The sequence below is a fragment of the Eurosta solidaginis genome, chromosome 4 (genome assembly GCF_040869045.1).
Source record: "Eurosta solidaginis isolate ZX-2024a chromosome 4, ASM4086904v1, whole genome shotgun sequence".
NCBI classification, from domain to species: domain Eukaryota; kingdom Metazoa; phylum Arthropoda; class Insecta; order Diptera; family Tephritidae; genus Eurosta; species Eurosta solidaginis.
Window position 1 is genome coordinate 245,349,881 of NC_090322.1, and position 26,585 is coordinate 245,376,465.

General features: G+C 35.0%; 1 protein-coding gene and 2 long non-coding RNA genes across 9 annotated transcripts in view; 1 reads left to right on the forward strand and 2 right to left on the reverse strand.

Moving 5' to 3' along the window:
- Trf2 (TATA box binding protein-related factor 2) overlaps positions 1-2,190 on the reverse strand; it is a 67,621-nt gene extending 65,431 nt beyond the window's left edge. Inside the window, exons 1-2 of one of the 5 annotated variants that reach the window (XM_067785391.1) lie at positions 1,889-2,188; positions 760-1,009 (exon numbers count right to left, since the gene is read on the reverse strand). The gene's annotated coding sequence lies outside the window, so the exon portion shown is untranslated. Of the gene's footprint in view, positions 1-759 lie in introns of all 5 variants that reach the window. The other 4 variants (XM_067785390.1, XM_067785389.1, XM_067785393.1 and 1 more) reach the window with 4 other exon arrangements.
- Positions 1-8,023, reverse strand: part of LOC137251206 (uncharacterized) — a 96,716-nt gene extending 88,693 nt beyond the window's left edge. The window contains exon 1 of the long non-coding RNA XR_010953185.1: positions 7,555-8,023. This is a non-coding gene — a long non-coding RNA (uncharacterized lncRNA). The remainder of the gene's footprint in view (positions 1-7,554) is intronic.
- On the forward strand, positions 1,321-22,163 carry LOC137251204 (uncharacterized). 3 transcript variants are annotated; one of them, XR_010953181.1, is made up of 5 exons: positions 1,321-1,631; positions 18,041-18,207; positions 21,586-21,668; positions 21,727-21,789; positions 21,867-22,163. It is a non-coding gene; the product is annotated as an uncharacterized lncRNA (long non-coding RNA). The 3 variants fall into 3 exon arrangements; XR_010953182.1 differs by having other exon boundaries at positions 1,325-1,631; positions 18,104-18,207; XR_010953180.1 differs by lacking the exon at positions 18,041-18,207 and having other exon boundaries at positions 1,336-1,631.
- Positions 22,164-26,585: the final 4,422 nt, after the last annotated feature.

The following is a 26,585-nucleotide window of genomic DNA, read 5'->3' on the forward strand; positions in this document are numbered from 1 at the left end:
ATTCTTTTTACATTAATAATTGACATAATTTTGTTTGTATGACGAAACCACAAAACGCTCTCACAATTTTCAGTGAAACATTTATGGACGCTTTTTTCTTGTTATATTGAATCGTATAATCTTCTCAAAAATATGCCCGCCAATAAACAGAGAAAGCGACAAAGCAACAAACCATGCACAAAGCTTCAAATTTCTCGCGTAGGGAGAGTGGGTATTTGCGACTACGGGTTCAAAGGCAATGCAGTAAATATGAACAAAATACATACACATGCTAAGCATTTCAAAACTGCTCCTTAGTCTCTCTCTAGTAAAGGCAGACCGCTACAAATTTCACGATTTCATTTTCACTCTGTCTGCGAGTGAGATTCGTACAAAAGAACCAGAGGGAAACAATTTCTCCGCTTCATAATTTTCAGCTCGTTTATTTGCGTATTAATCTCTTCAATGGTCAAATTTTTCCCATTTGTATCGCATTCAATGCAAACGTAACCTTAGTTAGATTAAATAAAAGAATTGACATTTCATTAGATTTTTTTCTGCCATATTTTGCCCTTAAAAGCAAAATTTAACAAAGAATTTTATTCAGCTTTTCCGATTTTCTGTAATGAATCATCGATCAAGTAACTTATGCACTAGATTATACAAAGATAATAAATGAACACGCACACGCTTATTTTACATTTGTATGTGTGTATAAGACATTTTACGATAAGATATACATATATATGATTCAATGTATAAAATTGAGATTCACTTCACCTCTTTATAATGTATTTTATTTAACAATTTATGGTTGAGTCGTATAAATTTTTTGCTCTTCGCTTTCCTTTTTCCCTATGGCTTGCTGCTGCTCCATTGAATAGCTGTTTGTTGCGACTATTGATGATTTGAGTGCTAGACTCCAATGATACACACACTTCTTGGTACTTATATGTATGTATGGATGTGTTTTTAAAGTTTTTATTACAGTGAAAAATATATGTATATAAATATTTTAAAAACCGCCGTACTATATCATAACAAATACATGTTGTAACACATTAAAAACATTTTATTTAACAATATAGAATGTATCAAAAAATAAAATTTTATTATGCCCGACGTCGCTGTAACAGCGCCAACAACGAACGTGGTTCTTTCACGTTTTAATTTTCCGCAAAATTAAGATACATACATATATACACTGTACACGCACACATATGCAAATATATTTTTCTCCCGCGCACTATCGATTTCTCTCCAGAGAAATATTTTACTCTCTAAAACTGTTGTGGTCTCGGTTTGCAGTACCGCGTTATTGAATCTTTCGATTTTGATTTGTTGCCGTGCCTTTTGCACACCGTTGTGGTGGTTACCGCTTTACACTGAGCGTAGTTCGATGCCGCACCGCGCCTCGCGGAGCGAACAATTTTAACGCGACTTGAGGAACAGTTGATTTTTGGCTCAGCGACGAGCACGAGAAACCGTCGTCGTTTCACTGCGTAGACCTTCCGTCTTACGAGAAAAAAATTCTTTCTGTCTTCAGTGAATTTTTCTACAAATAATTTGTGACTTGTGCTTTATGCGAACTAAATTAATTAAAATATATATGTTTACAACATAAATTTTTGGTGCAATTTTCGAAATATAAGGTTATTTTGTGTTTTACTACAAATATATAAAAATACTGTGGAATTAAATCACACTTTGATTAGTCATTTAAGTATACATATATGTATATATATACGTATATGTATATTCATATATATTATACGTAATTTGGGAAAAACGTTTAATTCGTGGTATTTTCCAATGCTTAATGCAAGTGTTTTCTTTGGTGAAAATCTGAAAATCATATCCTCTTGGGAATCGCATAAAAATTATAAAAATGAAAGCGAAAAGTATTTACATAAAAATATATTTTTATAACTCCGATTAAACATTCGCTGTGTTGTTCTTCTTGTAATATCGGCTGGCGTTTAAATAGACTATGGTCGTGCTTTCAACACTTTATTTTCAATTTTTTACATTTAAGTCCCTTGGTTCAATAAATTAAATATATTAATAAATATTAATTAGAGCGAGCGAGCGCACGTACGACACACAACGAGCAACGAACGACGAACGACACAGCCATAGCCGGAGTGTTGTAGCCATTTTGTACTATGCTACAACTCAGCTAACCAGGCAGGCGATTCGTGTTCGGACTGTCGCTCGTTTCATTTCTGTAGCGTAGCGAAGAAAAATGTCTACTAACGGCTGTCAGTTTTGACACATAATTACAATGGCAACACCGAAAGTAGACAAATCCATGGCGGAACGATACAAGGTGGCAGCATGGTGACATGCCTACAAACATAAATAAAAATTCCATGTACTTTGTTTTTGTAAATTCGATGGACGAATGTCAAAATTGTACTGCGCCGGAAGTTGATGTATCAATTCAAATAAAAAAAGTTTATAATCAGCTGTTCCATGCTGCCACCTTGTATCGTTCCGCCATGGACAAATCGAAGCGTCAAACTACTGCAAAATAAAAAAGTAGCCGTAGCGTATAGTGTATAACAGCTCCGGCACATAAGCAGTTTTTCATATAGATGAGTTTAACACTAGCTTATGCATTATGAGTAGATTGCACGTATTTTTATGGAGAATGATAGAATGAGCGATACTGGCGCCATCTGATATTGAAAAGTAGCCAACTCCCAATTTTGTTCCAAGCAAATCAGAAGAAGAATTTTACATTTGCTTTGGCTAAGGGTGTTGGCACACTTTCCACGTGAAATTATTTTTCCCACTGGTTGGTAACTTCAAACATTTTTCGTATTTGAAAACTGCAATATAACTATCGAATACGACACAAAATATGTTATCAAGTATTTTTGTTGTATAAGGAGTATGTTTACAACAGTGCTCCGCACAATTTTGTATGTGATGGGCAAGGCGTAATAAACTTCAATTGCAAAGTCTGAAGTTCCTTCATATTTACAACGCAATATCTTGGTTGATTGTGGCGATGTTATTGGAATGCATATGCTTGTGTTAAACGCATTTATATGAAAAATGTCATTGTACCGCGGCCTCAAGTACAAATGTGTTGACTTCTTTCTGACGCACTCGCTTAAGTAAGCACATGGTTCAACTATACATGGTTGGCTCATCTGTAAAGCAACAAAATATGTCTGTTCAAATTGTCAAAATCTGTTGGTGCGAATGGTATGGAATGGAAACATAAAACTTAGCAGTTTTTGTATGTGTAAGTAAAATGTTGCCAATGTGTTGGTTTCATTTTGAGTTTGCCATCTCCTTTTGACATTCCCTTCGACCCTGCAATGACATAAATAAAATCAGCTGATGAGATGATCAAACCTGTATAATTGAACCATGAGTAAAACCAGATTGACTGAATTTTTGTATGTGTGCGTGTCGGGTGTTTGACGCTTGCCTCGCGACTATCAAATAAAAAGCCATCAATCGACATTTGCATTGAGAAACCGTAGCCATAGTGTACAAGTACAAGTGTGTTCACTTATCTATCAAGCATTCTGACAGGCACTCGCTGGATTCGGAATGACAGCGAATTATAAATGGATACCATTACCGAATGCGCCGAATGATTGAAAAATTGAAAAAGTCGATACGATTGGTAGTCAAAAATGTCGTTGAGACCAAAAATGCGACTCTAGACCTGAGATTTCCATCAGGTGAGCGAGGCTGTTTGTAGTTTTGACGTTTATCGCTTAGTGAACACACATGTATAGGTACACTATGACCGTAGCGTTCGGACGTGAACATTGATAATTTTCAATAAATTTTAATATGAATTGCTGTTCTTCCGCGCACTTGTTCATTTTGAATGTCGACACAAACTAAATACAACACTGCGTTTTGTCAATCACACCCCGCGACTATCAAATAAGCTAGCGTCAAATGAAAAAATCAAAAATTTTTGATTTTCATCAACGTGTAGCCGACAACAAATACGTGTGTCACGAAGCCACCCGACTGCACTTACACACACAAAATTCAGTCAATCTGGTTGTAAAGCTGGAGACATTGGTGCTTTATCGGTAACCGTATCGGTAACCTTTTAACAGCTGATTCGACCAACCTTATGAGAATCAATGCAATCGATTATTGGTGCCGCTAAGGTCGTAACCGTATCGTAGCCAACCAATTGGGGTTTGGTTACCGCCGTAACGATAAACAGCTGATTACGTTAGGGATACGGATACAGCGATACGACATACGGCACCAATGACTCGGGCTTAAATCACGGAAGGCTTTAAGGATATCGGGAAAATCTGGGTGCCATTGTTGTTTCGTTCGAAAACGGTCAATTAGGGTTCTGTGCAGAGACGTAAAAGAATGAAACAGGGTTTATGTAGTCACAAAAGTGTTGCTCCTGTTCCACAGCATTTTAATTTTATATCATGGCGAAAAGTGTTCAGTTCAGAGATTGATTTTCATTAAAAGTTTAATTTATTACGGAGGGTTACTCCTTTAAGTGTAAAAAGCAGAGAAAACGTAGAGTTTTTAAATTATTGTGAAAAACTTTTTAATTTGAATTTCTGTACCCAAGTTCACTATATTTGTGTAACACAAGAATCTGGAGGTCAATTCCTTAACTATGAAAAACTGAATGTGAAATGTACACTTATTGAAAACTCATTTGCACACACAATTTACACTTTGAATTTAGTTGTGTTTTTACTATTTGAAACTAAAACCGAAATTTTCATTTGTCAGAAAAAATGAAGAAAAAACGGCCTAATGTGAAAAAACCCTATCGAAATACAAACTGGCTTGTTTACACTTACACCAGTACTGAAACCTTATTGGCTCCCTCGGCAAAAAATACATAGAAAATAAAGTAGTGTCATAGGAGTTTGATTTGTTTGCACTTACAGCACCATTTTATTTGCAGGAGACTTTCACAGCTACAAAAATTAAGGCGGATTTACACAGGTTGTGTTGCATTCATTAATTCATCTGTCGGGCGAAGTATCGAAAAATTTACATAAATGCTTTTGGTTGCGTGCCTACACTTTGACAACGCCATATGAAAAACAATGAAACGCCGTACGTTATCTTTGCTTTGAAGCGACCAAAGCGTTTATATAATTTTGCCCTTATGCATTTGTGTAAACAGCTTTAGAAGTGAAATTTTTCCATGTTACACGTGTGGCGCTTTATATTTTGACTCTAATTTAAATAAATTTTGCTTTCCGTATGTTTCCGCATTGTTAAAGGCTAAAAATCTTCTAGTATTCTTATTTCCGCGGAAATATATGCAACTATTTCATCTGTAAATACTACAAAGTTTTATTAAACTATGAAATGCAACTCAGCTTGAAGTACTTTTATGTACCAAATATGCAACTCTAGACCTGAGATTTGCATCAGGTGAGCGAGGCTGTTTGTAGTTTTGACGTTTATCGCTTAGTTGACACACTTGTATAGGTACACTATCCCTTCAAAAAACGCGAGTACTCTATAAATAATGTAAGGAATACTCCTTTGGGAGTATAGGACTGCTCCAAATCTAATTTGTATTCATACAAAAAATGTGCTCCAATTAACATTGCGATGTCATAGGAGAGGAGTAGGTGATCCCACTCTCGCTTTGTTTGTGAGTATTCCATAGAGTACAGTCGTGAGAGTACTTTCCAAAGTACTTTCACCGTAGTACTCCATGGAGCACCCACAGAGGATCATATGCCAAAGTACTACTGAACTTGTTCAATTGACCGGGTTTCTCAACTGAACAAGTGAACTAGATCTTCGATTTCGGTTCTTTTTGTTCTTTTAGTTCATTTGTTCTTTTTTAATGTTATTCTTTCCCTCTTCTCGTTCGCGAACATTGTAAATTCACACATACATACGCAGAAATTCTGAGCACGAATGTCGATGACGCCACTTACACTAAAGATATGTGTGGTCATCTTTGTGTGTGGCACTGCTACAACAATATATGTATGGACTATTTATGAAAAACATGCTTTATAAGAAACTAATTATTACATTTATTAAACTTGAAAAGTTCATATTTACAATTTGTATCTGTACTCTTTCAATTTCCTGGATCTTCCGAAATTTGTAACTTTTTTGAAGTTAATTATACATATATATTGACTTATTTATTCATTACTCATTTAAATGTACCTACACAAAGCATTGCTGCATACACACCCCCATCTATACTTGTTGGCTTTTTTCGCGGGTGCGAGCAGCAGTGATCAAATTTGCTTGAAAAAAAATAACAGATTAACAAAAAGAACAACTTGTTCGTTCATCAGAAAAAGAACTAAAGATTCGAATCTCTGAAATGAACGAAAAAGCACAACTCTAACCAGTGCGCTGTTGCATTTTATCAGAGTTGCCAAAGTAAAATTTTATTATTAGTTATTTGCATGCGATATTTTACTTTTGGGAACTCTGTTCGATCGTCATCGTGTCGTGATCACTGTCGTTAAAAAACGAGCAATGATCGGCTTATGGTGGTCCGCAAACGCATTGCAAAGGAGTATTGTTAGAGTACTCCAACATGAAGAAAATGGAACACGTAATCCAACAATTTTTTTAGGGATGATTGAACCCAGAGTACTGTGAAAGCGAAATACATTAAAAGTGAATGCTTGCCCATGTGTATGTCGGTCTTCCGTCGCTTAAAGCCCCGTCAAATTAACAGTTTTTCATAAAGATGCGTTTTACTCAATCTCATAGATCCGACACGTAAGTTGGCACACCGTGTAAGTGAAATTATTATTCCGAATGGTTGGTAAATTTTCTAACATTTTCGCAATTAAAAAATGCAATATAACAATCGATTACAACATAAAATATGTTAGCAAGTATTTTTGTTATATATGGAGATTGTTTACAACAGTGCTTCGCGAAATTTTGTATGTGAATGGGCAAGGCGTAATAAACTTCAATTGCAAAGTCTGAAGTTCCTTCATATTTACAAACGCAATATCTTGGTTGATTGTGGCGATGTTATTGGAATGCATAAGCTTGTGTTAAACGCATCTATATGAAAAATGTCATTGTGCCGCGGCCTTTATGCATTATTTAGTAGAATGCTTGCCCACAAATCACACAAGATTGCGCATTGCGCATGTAAACAAAAGATCAGCTGTTTTTTATGGGCAATTTTTACGTCATTTTCCTTTAGCTCTAGTTTTTTTCTCTCTTTCTTTCATTCGCTCAAGCAGTCAAGTGTGACGTAAATGCGCAGAACGAAGCAATCTTGAACTCGTTAATGCGCAATCTTCTTTGTGTGATTTGTGATGCTTTCCCATATGGTTCACATTGTTGCTGCATTTGCATGTTAAATCTCTATCCGTATCTGCTTCACGTTTCATTGAAACACGAGCAATAATTGTTGGCAAGTATCATTCTTGTACAGTGAGAATAGCTGTGTTTTTTTTACATCTATAGACGTTTACGCTTAAACTTTGGCGTGCATAAATTTCAATACGTATTATAATCAGCTTCAACTGAAATATGTGTCATGTTTGACCTCTACACTAATTCTATGTATCACCTCTTAAAATGGTGCGTGTCCACAACATTGTACAGGTTTACAAGTATGATATGTATGAGAGGGAAACAATTTCTTTCCCTTTCTAACACACGGCAGTTTGACACTTCGGTCAGTGTCAAACTAGCGTGGAACCTGCGTGGAACATGAGTTTTGACACTGAACGAAGTGTCAAAATTACCGGGGTTGCTTCGTCGAAAGCGACACAGGGAAGCAAGAAAGGGATCGGAATATCAGATATGGGTTGCTGTGATGGTAAATTTTTTTGAACGAATTTAGTAGGAAATTTTAAGTGCACCCATATGCGCCCTTTAGAAAATTATAAAAAAGTCTTCAATTGGGGTATCTGAGGACGCGTAGTTATTTCAGAATTAAGAATACAAACACGTGAGTTAAGTTTTCTACCCGTTCAAAAGTTCTCCGCGAAAAACAGTTTGAAACCGAGGTCGACTGCAATAACCCGTCCAAAAAAGCGGAAAGAAAAATGAATAGACACGTTTTGTCCTGTTGTCAATAGTCCGAAGAGAAAAAGTATTCGAATTATTGGAAGTGAGGTCAAAACGGGTCTATTAATAACTCCCCCGACGGTTTTGGTCGTGTTTTAGCAATCGTACCCGGTAATAAAGTATCACAATTTGTTAATTAAAATTGTCCAAAATATATGGTTATTAAAGAGAGATGTAATTAAGTGCTCGTTTGAAAGTAAATAAGTATATTTCTTTGTAATATAAGAAAAAAAAATTTTAAGCAGTTTTCGATAGCAGCTACTAAACTTTTTTTTGTCCTAAGAAGTACAACAGTGCCAAATAGCATCCACAAAAAAAAACGAACAAGAACAAGCATTTTATCAGGTGAGCGTGGCTGTGTATGTGCGTGCTGCTACATATCCTACTTGAAGACCTGTACAATGGTCCACAATTCACCGCAACTGATTCAGCTATATGTTATACACTATGTTATGGAAACGCATCTTTGATGGAGCAGTAAGGAAGGCAGTCGGCATGATCTGGGGGTGCTGTGGCTAGTCATGTCGGCTGGGCGGGGTCCTTGCCAACCTTACTGTTCCTGCGTCATAACAAAGAAAAAGGTCATATCATGCTTATTCAAAACAACCGTCAAAAAGCGAAGAGCCGACTTAAAACGCTTATAATTCAAAATAAAACAACATCCGGTAGAACCGGATGCCACGGACAGACCGTTAAACATTCAAAATTTAAAAATTCAAAAAAAAAACTAAACGCAAAAAAATTACCGAACCGGACATGACCGGTTACTAACTGCTGAAAATCAAAATACAAAAAAAACGCTGAAAATTAAAATAAAAAAAGCTGAAAAGGAAAATAGGCCGAATATATAGAGGGGCGCCGCGGGTGTTGTTGCGACGCCCGGTATATTACCCACCCTCAAAACCATGGCCACCTACGCACCTGAATTTCGGTGGCCCCTTACCTGTATGCCTAAGTGCCTTCTAAATAAAAGAGGACGCCAGCATTCCCATTATTACAAGAATTTATTTATAATTCATTTGGTTACCGTTTATTTAAAACCTAAAAAAACTTGAATAACGAAAACGAATTTCGAAAAAATTCGCAGTTTTTAAAAGTCTTCATGTAAACTTACAAATGTTTAGTCAATAATTTTGAAATACAAACTTATTCTAGTTGGAGTAAAATAAAAAAAAAACTGAAATCTTTTGAAAATTCGCATTGGTTTTTTTAACAACTCCTTTCGAAGGCTGATTTTGGTTTTTCTTCCATACAAAGTGTAAAACTGTGCAAAATTAATAAAAATGTATATTGGAATTAAATAATACCAATACTTTTAAAAACTATTCTTATTTTTAAATTTTTTCGAAATTTTGTTCGGGTAAACCCCAACAGCTTTCATTGTACAATTCATTAACCCTTTCACTTCATCTTTTTTGTTTTTGGTTCTAAAAATCCAATTTAGTCAAATAACTGCCTTATTTGACCTCAATAGTCATAAGCAATCGCAAGTTAAATTTTTTTTTTTTTTTCGAAATAGGTTTTTGAGCATGATGCCATATGGCATCAATTTCCTTAAGGGGAGAAAAAAGTTCCACAGTAAATATTTTTTTACAAGTGTTTATATTTATTCAAAAAGTACTTTCTATGTTTACATTTCATTTTTTACATTAACAAACTTAAAGTAAAATGGAATTATATAAAAATTCAATTTAGAAACATAGGTACATACATAAATAATATATAAAATATGTATATATACATAAAAATAAATAAATTTTTTTGGGAAGTGTTTTTATTTTTTCAAAAAGTATTTTTTAAGTTTACATTTCAGTTTTTACATTAACAAACTTAAAGTAAAATGGAATTATATAAAAATTCAATTTATACGTACATAAGAAGTAAATAAATAAGAAAAATTCATTCAAAACTAAAAAACATATTATTGAAAAACTGCTACTGATACTTACTTTCTTATTTTGTTACTTAACTTAACAACTGTGAAACGTTTTAAAGCAGTTTCGTGTTCCGTTGGGCATGCATAAGTGAACGTTGCATTTTGAACACATAAATCTCGAATATCCTGTACACTCCTTGATTTTACACCTCCGCTTTTCCACGGTATGCTCCGGCCAATGATGAAATCCATCATATTGTAGAGAAAGAGATGGAGCTGTTTCATATTGTTGTCTGGAAGTCATTGGACTGCTTGTTGCTGATAAAGATGGACTAAATTCATGATCCTCTATAACAGTTGATTTGGGATGCCCGCGCTTTCGTTGATACCAGGCATGCTTAACGAACGAAACGATATCATTTCGTTACGATAATCAACGTTAATAAACGAAACGAAGTCATTTCGTTTCGTTTATTAACGTTAAGAACGCCAAATTAACGTTAATTTGACGATCTTGAAATGATATCGTTTCGTTCGTTAAGCATGCCTGGTTGATGCGTTTGCTGAGCTGATAGCGCCAGGAGACCATCTGCGATGTCATTTCGGAATGCCAAAAGATCCATCGACTCTTTCGATGCGATATGGTTGTTTTCACAGTCCATTTTGTATTCTAACCAGGCATTACAAACCGCAAGGTCAATAAAATGATCAAAAACTTTGAAAGTCCATTTTCTAGAACGAATAGAAATTCGGTATAGCGAGACTAGAAAGTCCATCTTATCTACGCCACCCATGTTTTTGTTGTACATAGTAGCAACGATGTTTGGCTGCTGGATCTCAATTTTTTTTTTTTCTTCACTACAAAATCTTGGAACTTTATTTATACATTCCGTTCCATAAATAGCTGAGGCAAGTGTAACAACTCCTCCATTAAGCCATTTTAAAACAAAAATGTTGTTATTTCGTTCTATTCTGTAGTCATAACCGCCACGGCCTATTTTTTTAAGATCTTTTTCGGAAGAAAGAGGAGCTTTGCACATCCTATTACCCCGAATTGTGCCAGTTGCCCAAATTCCCTGTTGCTGCAAAATTTTGATCAAATTCAGAGTTGTGAAATAATTATCAAAGTAAATTTAAAAGTTTTTATTTTTAGGAATCGTCTTTGATAAATGAATAACTATGTCTGAACAAAAGCCCAGTTTTAAGTCTCCTACAATTGTATTTTTCCCTTGATAAATCTCCAAATCATAGGGTTCTTTGGCATATATTGTCGAAGCATAGTTTTTCCTTTGAATGGAACCATCATCTCATCAACGCAAACATTTTCATCTTTAGGAATCGCATACAATTTTTTATAGAACACTTCTAATAGGGGGCGAATTCTGTGCAATTTATCATCTGAAGTCTGATCGAGAACAATTTTGAGGTTGTGACGCAGAAAATGAAATCTTACTCTTGAAATACTTTCACGAAAACAGGGAATCTCCGTCGTTTTTGACCAATACATCTCTAATCGAGGGTAGCTAATTGTACCAATCATAATTTCGAGCGCTAAAAATTTATAAAACTCTTCTTTTTTTAAATTAACTGATTTCCCATTGTTTAAAAGCGAGACCTGGTCCGTTGTATCAACCACTTTTTCAACGAAGTCCTCTGTGAAATACTCCAAAAAATATTCTACAGGTGTTTAAGGCATTTTTTTTGGAATATATTCCATAAAACTTACATCTGGAACATGCCATGTCTCTTTTTTCCAACGGAACACATCAATTTTTTTGAAAGGCCCATCAGAATCGTGATAATCTACACTTGCTGTACAAGCTGCCAGATTATCTTCTTCAAGATTTCCGACACTTATTTCGTAAGGCCCTGGTCGAGATAACTCTTCTTCTACGAAGCTTTGATTTCTTTCAAGAGCATCAAACAAATCTAATAACAAATCAGGTTCCTCCGAGTCTTCTAAATCAGAGATATCAGACTCATCAAAGTTATTTAGAATTCTTTCTATTTCGGAATCTTTAATTTTTCTTGCCATTTTCGCAAAAGTAATCTTTACCATCAACAGTTCAACTTATAACGACAAATGTTTCTGCCGAACTAAATGCGCCATTCTTGTGCATGCCAATGTTAAATTTTTTTGTACCTCTAGACGAAATTGATGCCATATGGCATCAAGTAAAGTTTGAAAAATTTTACAAGGCTACAGAATTTTTTTAAAAAAATATCAATTATGCAAAAAGTTTCCACAATTCCTTAGTTATATTATTTCATTTAATTGCGTCGGAAAATATTTGACGTTTGGAAAAAAATGGGAATTTCTACAAGGATGTTTCCACGAAAGATTTTAGTGATGTGGTGGGCATCACCGAAAAAAAAATTTTTTTGCTCTAAACTGTTAAAAAAAATAAAACTAAGAAAACTGAATACTCCTAAGGGTTTAATAAAATGAATTTTCAATAAAAATATTTAATATTTGAGTCGGTCTTGTTTCCACAGCGCCTCAAAGTTGACTGGTGCCATATGGCATCAATTTCGCGAAAGGGTTAACAGTTTTTGTATAATTTACGTAAATAAAATGTGTAAGTAATTTTTTTCCTGCTATTTTTTTTTTTTTTTCGCAGCTATACTTATGTAGTAGATTAAGGTGGGTCTATTTCACGCATTTAAAAGGCAATTCCAATATCTAAACATGACGTTGGAAACGTATTCTGAAGTATTGTTCTTTTTTTTCAAATTCTAGATAGCAAAAACGATATATATATAAAACTTGGAAATCATGTCAGTTAAATTTTAGCCCTGCGTACTGCAGCTGGGGTAGAAAAATGTATAAGAAATAACCATTTTCTTTCACGTTCATAATTAATAACTGCTAGCAAAAGCGGTAAAGTTCTCAAATTTTACAAACGGAATGCTGCATTTATGCTGAAAACGCTTCACACATCACCTCTCTGGTAGTTCAGTCTTTACAGCTTCAGCAGCCGTTATACTAAAATAAGGACCTTTAAAAAACTGTGGCCATCAGCTTGCATACTATATTATTTGAAGCACAGGTTTTACTGAACAATTGGACCCACCCTAATTCAGCAGTAATAAATATCCAATTTTATATATTCTTTGTTTTTTTGTTTGTTATTTTAAACAATTGATTGAATGTATACAGAAAATGTGTGGGCCGATTTTGAAAACGTTTTAAAAAAAAATTTTTTAAACTCGGCAGGTTTTCAAAAATATTCAGAAAATTTACAAATTTTCATTTAAAATTCTAAGCTATTTTTTTGAGGATGCTTTCGAAAATTTTTTCCTCCGAAGAACATTTTAGATTTTCTTGCATTATAAAACAATTTTCTTATTTACATGAAAGAAAATCTAAAATACCCATATATGTATTAATGTTTAGGTATTTACACGCACTAAAGTAACAGCACAATTTAACCATCGATACTTTTTTTTTCCAATAACCAAATTTAAAATTAAATTTCAGTGCAATTAAAAGGAATGTGAATGAATTGTAAACCAACTCCTAAAACATTTTTGAATAAATTCCGAAATTTTTCTTCAGAACCTTATTAAAATTTTGAGTATGCAGCTTTTCGTAACTTAACTATTTTTAGGCTGGCATTACAAATTTATAGTCCCAACTCAACTCCCAAAGATTTTTACAATTATTCTGTTAATTCCAAACCCAACTAGTAATTGGTTAAATTAAAAAAAAAAAAAAAAAATGTGGTTTCTGTATTACAGAACGAACTCACCCAGTTTTAAAGGCAGTTATTGTCGTACTTGGTGGCTGTATCAGCAGGTCTATACGCGGTTCATTGCAGCAGGCCTGTATTCGGAGGCCCTGCTGTTTGTTGTTACTAACGTGGATGTTGCAGCAGGCCTATATGAGGCGGCCCTGCTGATTGTTGTTGCTAATGTGGATGTTGCAGTAGGCCTATATAAGGCGGCCCTGCTGATTGTTGTTACTAATGTGGATGTTGCAGCAGGCCTATATGAGGCGGCCCTGCTGATTGTTGTTAATAAAGTGGATGTTGCAGCAGGCCTATACGAGGCGGCCCTGCTGATTGTTGTTGCTAAAGCTGAGGGTGGTGGTACGTCCGGTGGTTTCGTTGGCGCTATTAGTGGAGTTTGCGCGCTTGGTTGGCTAGTGCTCTCGCTGGTGGTTGCGCGCGGTGTTGCACGCAATGGTGGTGTTAACGCGCGGTTGGTGGTGGTTGCGCTCTAGGGTGGTGAGTGCGGCAGTATGTGTATCTTAAGGAGCCTTTTTTTTGTTTATGCTCAATTTCTGTCGTGCTCGATATGACGTCTTGCTGGTATGAGTATCAATGTGGAACACATATTATTTTTCCCACCGCTGTTTAGGTATTATAACACTGACTACAAAAGTGCTCATATATGTATTCTTAGGTTAAACAAAAATACTGTATGCCGTGTAGAGGGCGCAAAATGGGCGCAGTTTACAGGGATTACCTACACTGTTGGTTGGTGTTCCAGTTAAAGTTCCTCGCCGTCTTTTACGTCTCTGCAATAATTGACTTACTCCGTATACACTCAATCGTGAAAGTGGTACCTCAACACGATTGGACAAGTATTTATTTTGATTGTAGTTTCCTTGATTGAAACTTTGCTCCAGATAATTCCACGCATATACAAAGTGGTTGATTTTTATTTTTCTCGCGGTCGTGTTACTTTTGGCTACTTCGGTTTGCCGTTGTCTTCTTATAACTGATTCTCAACTTTTCCTGGATGGGACTGCGCAATACAAGTTGTTTAGCGCAAAAAGACCAACACCACAGCAGTACCAAGCCGGTTCACTAATAACTTTGTACTTGTTTGTTTTCGGTAATTTGGGCTTATAAATACTGCTGCCAGCACACAAGCTCCACGTTTTTTCTTTTTTTTTCAACCTTTCTTTTTTTCCTCCCTATCCGGAAACAGCGTGTTTCCTTCTTAGAAATCATCATTTACCCGGCCGTGGCGACCTCTAGTGTCCATTTTCGATTAAAATTGCCATGGCACATTTTCTTTGCCATCACTAGCCACTAGGTGCGTTCCAAAGGTGACTCTCCCAAGTGGACCATAACAACTATGGCCATCAGAGGGAGGTGACCCCTTCTAAAAACACCACCTCCACCCACAGGAGGCTTATAGTTTGATCACAATTTAATATTAGCTGTGTTTTTTTCACGTCTATATACGTTTACGCTTATACTTTATATGGACTGCTAAGCGACAAACTTTAAATACACCTCTGAAATTGCTACGCAAAAAATTAGTACTACTAAATTTCATTACGCATTATACTCAGATGTAACTGAAATATGTGTCCATGTTTCACCCTTTGCACTAATTCCATGAATTCTATGCGCGTCCACTATCACAACTGAATCAGCTATATGTTATACACAGAAATACTACAGAGGGTTGTGTCTCCGCTTTTCGTACACCCTGTAGCTAGTTGTTTAACCACTGCCGCTAGATGGGTCTCCTAAGCATTGTCTAAGCGAGGATAGGCGTTTTTTTTCACGTGCAAACGAAACGTATACGCGTGTAAAGAAACGTTTACGCTTAAACTTTATATGGACTGCGAAGCGACAAACTTTAAATACATCTCTGAAATATGCTACGCACAAAATTAGTACTACTAAAGCCGTGTTTTTTTTTCACTCGCGTATGCGTTTACGTTTGCGCGTGAAAAAAAACGCCTATCCCCGCTTAGATAATGCTTAGGAGACCCATCTAGTGGCAGTGGTTAAATAACTACAGCTACCGCACAGGGTGTACCGAAAAGCGGAGACACAACCCTCTGATAGGCATAGGGTATAACATATAGCTTAATCAGTTGTGATGAATTGTGGACACACATAGAATACATAGAATTAGTGTAGAGGGTGAAACAAAGACAAATATTTCAGTTACATCTGAGTATAATGCGTATTGAAATTTAGTAAGACAAATTTTATGCGCAGCAATTTCAGAGGTGGATTTAAAGTTTGTCGCTTAGCAGTCCATATAAAGTTTCAGCGTAAACGTATATAGTAAAAAAAAAACACAGCTTAAATTTCAATACGCATTATACTCAGATGTAACTGAAATATGTGTCCATGTTTCACCCTCTGCACTAATTCCATGTATTCTATGCGCGTCCACTATCTATCACAACTGATTCAGCTATGTGTTATACACAGAAATATACCGCTTTTCGGTTCACCCTGTAGCTGTAGCTAGTTGTTTAACCACTGCCGCTAGATGGGTCTCCTAAGCATTATCTAAGCGAGGATAGGCATTTTTTTTTTCACGCGCAAACTAACGTATACGCGTGTAAAAAAAAACGGCTATTAAATTTACCGAAAAAATGCAAGAAAACCCACGGAATTGAGCAAGTATGGTGCCACCAGACATAAAATTTGTATAAATATAAAACGACTCAATCTGCTTTAAGGCTTATATATGCGATATCGCGCAATTTTTAAAATTTTTTATAAATAAAACGTAAATCATTTTAAAAAACAAAGCGCCGCAGGCGAAACGTTTTCAATTTTTTATAAATAAAACGTAAATTATTAAAAAACAAAAGCGCCGCAGGCGAAAATTTGGAAATTATTTACTAAAAATAAAAAGTGCCGCAGGAGAAAATTTTTTTATAAAGTGAACGTAAATTATTAAAAAATAAATAATAAAAAGCCCCACAGGCGAAAATTTTTATAAAACAAACGTTAATTATTTAAAAAAATAAAAAAGCGCCGCTGTTTTTTAGTGAAATAATATACGGAGTTGAATGAAACAGATCCGTTTTCCTCGTAGGTACTATTTAAAGCATCTGCATTGTAGCACCAAGCAAGCGGTAAATTAGATAAAATGGCTGTATGCATGTGTTCGCCGAAAGTAAACAAATAAATTATTATATTTTACAATAATAAGTAAATTTAAACAAAAGATAACAGTTGTTTGTTGTTTTATATACTTATAGGGTGTACTTATGCATAAATTGTGTTCGTATGTAGATAGAAAGTGATAGTTATACCATGGTAACTCTAACAACTAATTACTAGTAAATTGTTAATAACAATTAAAAATTACTCACTGATTCTCGTTGGGGAACGAATAAAACCAATTTGTCTCTTAATGTATAGGCTATACAGTATAGCCAACCCCAGGATTTTGTGCAAATTGTCTAGCATCATTGTATTTGCAAACTGGTGTAGTATTTTTACACAAAACGCCAAAATATTATACGGCTATGCATTTGCTACGTCATGGCAAAAACGCAACATCAAAACCGTATCTATTTTTTCAATATTGAAAATCTAAAAAACTTTAACAATAGCTATTGTAAAAGAATTTTGGGACTTCAAATTATAAAGCTAGAACGCGTGATTAAATTTTAAATAATCTATTAGTTAATCCCAAGTACATGGTTTGCCTTAAATTGAAAGATTGCGCTCCACCTTTTAGTTTTAAATCCCAAAATTCTTTTACAAGAGCTATTGTTAAAGTTTTTTAGTCAAAATTCAACAAGAATATGTCTGTATTAAAGGAAAATTTGCCTTCTATTTTTTGGTCCATTTATATAAAGGTAGTCCTTAAAAATTTTTTTATCATCTTTTTATTGCTATTGATAGCGATGTATTTCGTGCGATATCTATTTGGAATGGATCCACTATCAAAACTTAGTTGCATTTAATAAAAAGTCATATCGCAATTTAAACATTTTTTTTTGATGGGACTTTACTTTTTTTATTTGTATAAGAAAAATATTTATGGACAGCACTGTACTATTTCATATTGGCGTGAGAGCAATATTAAAACTTGTTGAAATGCTTTTTGATTTAAAATTTTTTTATATTTCATATATTTGAATATTTCTCTGGAAATGTTAAATTTGAATTAGCATTAGTAATCATCTAATTATGCCTATTTTTATATCCAATGATTATTTCAATTGTTTTCCGAAAAAAAAGCTATTACTAATTGATTGCCATTAGAAAAAAATCAAAATGATTACTTTTGATTATTTTTGATTTTTTCGATTTTTTATTTTTTTGATTATTTTTGGTTTATTTTTTTTATTTTTTTTTATTTTTTTTATTTTTTATTTTTTTTTTTTGGATTTTTGATTATTTTTCCGCTTAGTTGAAAGAAAAATTCTCGGTTGTTGCATGCACGGGATAATTTCTACATACAAGTACATTTTAGGATGCAATGGCACAATGGTAAATCGTAAAAGCTTATCGAGGCGAATATATACATGCAACATATAGAGGAATGGTATATGGGCGTTGATCTAAACATATTCTCCGGTAAGTATACACACATGTGCATATTTTACTACTCTCATTATATAAAATAATGTGGGATCGAAAACGGCGGTTTTTCCAATTGCCCAGATAATATGTAAAAAAAATGTTGGATTCATAGGTTGGCATCCAAAAGCTTTCATTTAGCAACGATCCTTTATAGGCCAGCGGCAATTACCCTAAAAATTACATAGGAGTGACCAGATCATTCCTAGTCGCTAATAATAGCCTACTTTTATGTTTTCGAGGATGCTGAATCCGAATCTGAAATTTATTTTATCCTAAAATTGGGGGAACATTGTCAAAATCGACAATTACGTCAAAAATGAGTAAAATTATTTTTCATGATTTTTCGTGTTCAACTCGCTGTCACTCAGCCAATTAAGAATATTTTTCTTTGAAAATTGTATGGTATATTTGTGAACATATTCGTAAACTAGTAAAGGTTGTTCGAAATTTCTAAATCATTTTCCGATTAGTAGGGAAATTTTTGAAAATGCTAATCCGACTCGGCGCATACTTTTGCAAAAGTTGTGTGACAAAGTTTTTAATTTTCAATATCTAAATATGCAATCTCAAAGAGTAATATATATAGAAGTTTTCCAGAAAACTTCAAACCTTGATCCTTATTAGAAAAAAATAGACAGCGATTTCAATATACCGAGCGCGCGGCGTGTATTCACGCAAACGCTTACCCAACAAACATTTAGGTTAGAAAACGATTAGAAGACGAATCGAATTCTAATGTATTTCTCTAAGGTAGAAGGTTAGAGGAAGATTTGCGAAACTGTTGCGAATTATAGCATTCTCGACAAAAAGGGGACTTCGTTCTCGATATCGGGAAGGGTTAGAATTCTAATCGAATTCTAACGTCAAATTCTAATGAGATTCTAATGAGAATTTTGAAGTGATGCGCAATTAACTTCAATTATTTAAAATCAGCGAAGTGTTCATTGTTTCATTATATCATATGTATCTTATGTATTAAGAATGAACATATTTCAAAGGCTTTTTCTATTATAATAAAAAATGAAACCGTACTTAAAGATTGAGCTCAGCGTTGGTTTGAGGTACGGATGAGGAAGCGCTTTCTTCATGCCATTCAAATAGCACTTCAATAATCTGCTCGCTTTCCTTTTTTAACTTTTTTTGATTCATTTTCACTTACTAGAATTTATTATTATAAATAAAAAACTTATTTCGCAACTTGTAATATTTCCACTATTTTAATTTTGTTTGTATAACACTAAGAATGAGTGATCATGTCGTGCAAATAATCGATAACTGTGACAATAATCATAACATCGCATTTCTAGTCTTATTCGAATCGTTTCACAGTGGAATTCTAACCTAGTTCTTTAACCTAGTTTTCGATTCGAAATGCATTAGAGAACTACATTAGAATTCTAATGCAAAATTACAATATTTCTCTAACGTTAGGAACTGTGTTTGCTGGGTAGTCAATGGATTTTAGATTTTCTATTGCTTCTTCGAGTAAAACCATGAGTACAATTTAACTTCAAAATTTTGTACAAGGAATATTTCGTTTGTTGAATAATAGATTTAAATATATAATAAATGTAAATAAATCAAATTAATTTTTTAGTTGCCATTTTCCTCATTTAGTGGAATTTCTTTATTCATACATGAAGGTCGACAACCGCATTGATCGAAACATTTTAAATTAGATTTTTGACATGGACAGATTTCTGTAGAACAAGATTCTTTTTGCGAACAGGAACAGTAAAAGTTTTGCAAGTATTCCATTGTACATATGCCGTCGTAATAGTCCGGCAATAAATTTCCTTCATCGATTAGCCATCCATATTCTTCAAAATTTTTTTTTCGATGTTAGAAGACATTGTTTGATTCCATTCGTGAATTTGCCAAATACATCTCAGTACGTGTTTTGGTAATGCAGGCTTAGACGGTGGTAACCTATCGGTACTTCGATTTTTCAGTCGGGCTAAGTTATAAGCAGAATCAATAAAGAGCAACCTTTACTAGTTTACGAATATGTTCACAAATATGCCATACAATTTTCAAAGAAAAATATTCTTAATTGGTTGAGTGACAGCGAGTTGAACACGAAAAATCATGAAAAATAATTTTACTCATTTTTGACGTAATTGTCGATTTTGACAATGTTCCCCCTATTTTAGGATAAAATAAATTTCAGATTCGGATTCAGCATCTTCGAAAACATAAAGGTAGGCTATTATTAGCGACTAGGAATTATCTGGTCACTCTTTCGTATTTCTAAGCGACTTTCATCCTTAAGTCTAGCCAATTTTGTTATATCCAAAATAAATATATCCACTATTTTGGATTTCGTTATGGCTATGCACTGATTATTTTGTACATACAAGTACATTGGTGGATGTAACGGTATATCGTGAGCGCTTATCTAGGCATATTGGTACCCACATACCCACCTACAAATTATCGTGTCTAGAGATGTATCCGACGAATACCTTGCGGGTTTTACGACAAAACAATATGCTCAAACAATATGTATGAGTAATACTACTTAGGTTGATAGCTTCACTTCCAACTGGAGCGATCCTCTCAGTTGTCATTCATCATCATGATCAGTTGTCTAACCAAAAGTTGTTATATCCCAGATAAATTTATTAACATATGTCCATGCAAAAAATGTATTTATATGTTGCATGTACATATATCGCTCATTTGCTGCAACGTCGTCGTAACTCAAAAAACATGAATTTTGAGTACCCAATATCATGATTTATGTTGTATAAAAAAATCTTCGTGATCAGTTCAAAATTTAGCACGTGGTATAAAAATGAAAATATGCCTTTATATGCGCAACATATGGCAGTTAAAGTCTTTGAATGACTCTCCTGGAAAATTGTGTTTTTTGAGTTATGACGACGTTGCAGCAAATGAGCGATATGTTCGCCTCGATAAGCGCTTACAATTTACTATTGCATCCTAAAATGTACTTTTTTCTTTCAACAAAGCGGAAAAATAAACGACATTAATCAAAAAAAAATTCAAAAAAATCAAAAACAATCGATTACTTTTGATATTTTTTATTATTATTTTTTTTTTTTGATTTTTGATTACTTTTGATATTTTTTATTTTTTTGATTTTTTTCAATAATCGTAAAAAATCATATTTCTTTTTTTTTTCATTATATATTTAATCAATTGAAAAGTAATCATTAAATGGCGTTTAATGAAAATAATCATTGGAACGGCTAATCATTACCATTAGTAATCACTATTTAAGAGGTCTTATTTCATGACATGCATAGCCTAATGCTAGAGCACTGGGCTCATAGCCCAGTTGAACAGGGTTCGAATCATGCTGAAGCCAAATGTCAAATGTATTCTTTTTAAATAATATACCTACAGATTCAACAAGAACTGGTCGGAAATACATAATAAGGATCATCTACATTTTAATCGCATTTGGTAGTTATTATGGACTACGTGAAGTAAGTACTTTAAGTACAGCACATCAATATATTTTAAATATATACTTTTTCTTTCCAGCTTATGGATGTTAAAACCCTTTGGCATATTATTTTGTTTGAAAAACACATCCGCGAAAAAGGGGTGAGGAAATTTGAACTTTGGCTGACTTTAATGTCGGATTTACTTAAAACGCTTTGTTACGTTGTCTCGTCCGACAGATGATTTCAATGTATGGGCACACATATATCTTGCTACATAAAGATTGTGAAATATGAAGCGAAGCGAAATGTTGAAATATTGTTAACATATGGATCTATCAATGCGTTAAACGAAGAAATTAGGCAAGAGTTGAATGTAAGAGCGGAATTACCCTTTTGTTGCGTTGTCAGTTTATTTTTGTTGTAATTTTTTCCCATATATATTTACTTGTCTTCGAGTTAAAGGCCCTGAATAAGATATTTCTCTAAAAATGTAAATAAATAATAGAAATATTTTTGTAAATGTATAAAATCAAATTGCTAATGCAAAATCTATTACTAGGATAAGATGGCATGGAATCTATATCTATATAAAAAAAAATAAAAAATTAAATGTGAGGCGCGATAACCTCCGAAGAGATCTAAGGCCGAGCTTCTCTTCCAATTTGCGTCGTGCTCCTCTTGATTTTCCCTACAAATTGGCCGGACGAGACCTACATGTTTTATGCCGACTCCGAACGGCATCTGCAAGGCAGATGAGTTTTCACTGAGAGCTTTTCATGGCAGAAATACACCCGGAGCGCTTGGCAGACACTGCCGAGGGGCGACCCCGCTTAGACAATTTTTCTTCTAATTGAAAAACCTTATTTCTAAAATTTTTGATGTTGCTTTGCCCGGGGTTTGAACCCAGGGCATACGGTGTGGTAGGCGGAGCACGCTACCATCACACCACGTTGGCCGCCACATCTATATCTATAAATCTTATAAAATAAAGTCGCTAAATGCCATGTATGCACATAACTTCACACAGAATACTCCGATTTTAAAACGGTTTTTTGCATTTGAAAGCTTAGCTACGTGAGATGTTACAGGTAATATAATTTGAAGATATATATTATAGGGGCGTGGCAAATTGCCAAAATGTAGCAAAAAATCATAAAATTTTTGTTTACACAGCTATAACTCATTAACGGATGGATGGATTTCAAAAATTCTACTTTTCAGTAAAACTTTGAAATATTTATCTTCGATCTGCATCAAAAAAAAATACTTGATTACTTTGTTATATCAGCCAAATTGTTTAAACAAAAGTTACATTTTTACCAAAAAATGTGTTTGTGTGGTTGTTCGCTGTGAACTGTGCACGCTAATTGCTTTTGAGTGAGACATGATGCGACACATACATGCGTACATAAATAGCATAAATAGCAGGAGACAGACATAGGATAATTTTTATCCCGTGCTGGATAAGGTCTTAAGATCAAAACGTGGACCTGGGTAATCCTGGGATATGTTTGTAAAATATGGGTATCAAATTTAAGCTGTTTACGAGTACTTTGATACGGGGTATTTTTCGTACTCGCGGGTAACTAGGGTCTCGAGATATAAGCGAAAACGTAGACGTGGGTACCCCTAGAATGTGTTTATAGAATATGTATAACAAATGAAAGCTGTTGATGAGTGCTTTAGTAGAGGGTAATTTGCATACCCCTGGGTGACTAGGGTCTCGAGATATAGGCAAAAACGTGGACCCGGGTTCCCCTAGAATGTGTTTATACAATATGGATAACAAATGAAAACTGTTGATGAGTGCTTTAGTAGAGGGAATTTGCATACCCTGTGTGACTAGGGTCTCGAGATATAGGCCAAAACGTGGCCCGTGTACCCCTAGACAGAGTTTATACAATATGGATATCAAATGAAAGCTGTTGATTAGTGCTTTAGTACAGGGTAAGTTTCATACCTATTTGTGACTAGCATCTCGATATATGGCAAAACGTGGATTTTTACATTATTGGTATCAAATTGAAGCTGTTGACGTGTGCTTTAGTACAGGGTAATTTTCGCACCCACTGATGGCTATTGTCTCGATATATAGGCCAAAACGTGGACCCGGATACCCCTAGAATGTGTGTGTAATATGGATATCAAATGAAAGCTGTTGCTGAGAGGTTTAAAGTAATTTTCATTGTGATATTCGATTTATTCGCATCAACCCGGCAAAACTGATAAATATGCACGCGAAGCCGCAATAAAGACATGAATTAATAATAACCACAAACCTATTTACATACGGTACTATTCGATTTTCCTGAAATTTGGTATATAAATTTGCCTATAGCTGGAGTCATTGGTGCCGTATGTCGTATCGCTGTATCCGTATCCCTAACGTAATCAGCTGTTTATCGTTACGACGGTAAACCAAAACCCAATTGGTTGGCTACGATACGGTTACGACCTTAGCGGCACCAATAATCGATTGCATTGATTCTCATAAGGTTGGTCGAATCAGCTGTTAAAAGGTTACCGATACGGTTACCGATAAAGCACCAATGTCTCCAGCTTATATTAGTATTTACGATCCTTTTTTCCGGGAAGTAGACCAGAGGCGGACTGGGACTGAGACTCGGAGTGGGACTGGGACTCGGAATGGGACTGGAACAAAATAGATACCATCCTCTTGGACTGGCAATAATCTTCATGATGAAGAAGAATGAGAAAAACTTGAGATAAGAGAAAAGAGGGAAGGAGAAGGAGACTGAGAAAGAGATAGATGAAGCGAAAAAGACGGAGGGAGGAGTGAATAAAAGGATTAAGAAAAAGTGAAGAGGGGGGAGGACAGAGGTAGACGGAAAAAGCTTATTTAAATGTATGCAGATAGACCAAATTTAGGGCAGAACAATGTCTGCCGGGTCTGCTAGTACCCTATATATATGTACGAAGATCATTGTTTACTATATAGTTTGGCAGCTTAATTCGAGGTTATGTTGCGAATAGAGTGGAAGGCACTCGCAGGCCGTGAAAATAGGCACTCGAATGGAGTGGAATGAAGAACAGTAGGAAGACCAGAGTTGCAATGGATCAATATTAAAGATAAATTTAGAAAAAATAATTAAATACTTGAGTATAAGCAAACATTTTCTCTCAATTACTGCAATTAAGGTGTCCGAGATGCTATATATTCCAAAATTATAACATTTATGTCTGTTTAAAAATTTAACTTCAATTTCCCTAAGATTTCCGTAATTTGGCTATTAGTGATGTTTGTGTGTGTGTGCAAATTTTGAGCGATCAGCTGTTAGTTGCGCTACTTGGTAAAGTTTACAATGACGAAGATCATTTCAAACCAATGTTTCATACCACTTGTCAAAAGTTTTGTACAATAATTTATTGTGTACATATTACAGAAGGTATGTTCCAATGTCGCGTGAACCAGATACGGATAGAAATTTAACATGCAAATGCAACAACAACGTTGTGATCTACTGGCTCAATTTCTGATCCGTATAGCAGCAGTTCTGTTCGTTTCGTTTTCTGTAGTAGATTTTTTTACAGCTAACCACTTTGGCTAACCACGCATGGCTCAACTATATGGTTGGCTCATCTCTTACAGCAACAAAATAGCTTTGTTCAGATTGTCAAAATCAGCGTGTTGGTGTTAGATTAGGGTGGGACTATTCGAATAATAAACTCTTTTATTCGCCAGGTATTCGTAACTCGAATAATATTTATTCGAACTTCTTATTCGTTTATTCGCTTCCATTTATTCGAACTCCTTTCCTTATTATTCGAGTAGTGCGTACTATTAGAATTGTAGTACTATTCTATAATAGTTCGAATAGTAAAATAAAAAATTCTGTTTATCTTACGCTCATCGCGTGTACATATGCGCATGTACATGTATATATACGTACATATATTTATATGTGTATAGATGCAAATGTGCATATATTTTTGTGTCTTTATGTATTAAAATGGGGAATTTTATCACCACAGAGTCGGCATAAAACAAGTAGGTCCCGTCCCGCCAATTTGTAGGAAAATTAAAAGGAGCACGGCACAAATTGGAAGAAAACTCGGCCTAAAAACTCTTCGGGGGTTATAGCGTCATATTTATTCATTTTTTAAATTATATATTTTTCAGTTTATTTTCGTGAAAATACTGTAGTATGGAATCTTACATTTGAGTCCAGTTAGAGAACCACAAGTTGTTAATAACAGCCATTTTGCTCCCTTATTTCCAAGCACATTTGCAGCTAGCCCCTCATTAGCATGGCTTCAGAAAACTCTATAGCACTACCTCCGCGCTAAATGTCATTAGCACCCAGATGAATTGCGGTTTGAATCAATACCCCCACCATAGATGAGTACTCGTAGCGCTAGACCTATCAAAAGCCTTTGATACGGTCAACCATGGCTCATTACTGCAAGACCTGGAAGGGTCTACCCTTCCCCCATGTCTTAAAAGGTGGACCGCAAATTATCTGGGTGGTCGGCAGGCATCGGTGCAATTCAGAAACGAAACATCAAAACCAAGGAGAATTAAACAAGGGGTGCCACAGGGTGGTGTCCTATCCCCACTTTTGTTTAATTTCTACATATCTAAGCTACCTTCACCACCGGAAGGAGTCACAATCGTTTCCTACGCCGATGACTGCACAATAATGGCCACAGGCCCAGGCCCAGAGATCGATGAGCTATGCAATAAAATAAACGGCTATCTCCCTGATCTCTCCAGTTTTTTCGCCTCGCGAAACCTGGCAAATGTCGACCATATTGAACATCCACGTCGATGGCACTACGCTACCGACTGTCCTACACCCCAAAATCTTGGGTGTGACGTTCGATCAGGATCTACATTTTGGTGCGCACGCAACCGCAATTGTTCCGAGAATTCAGAGCCGCAATAAAATCCTCAAATCCCTTGCTGGCAGTACCTGGGGAAAAGATAAAGAAACG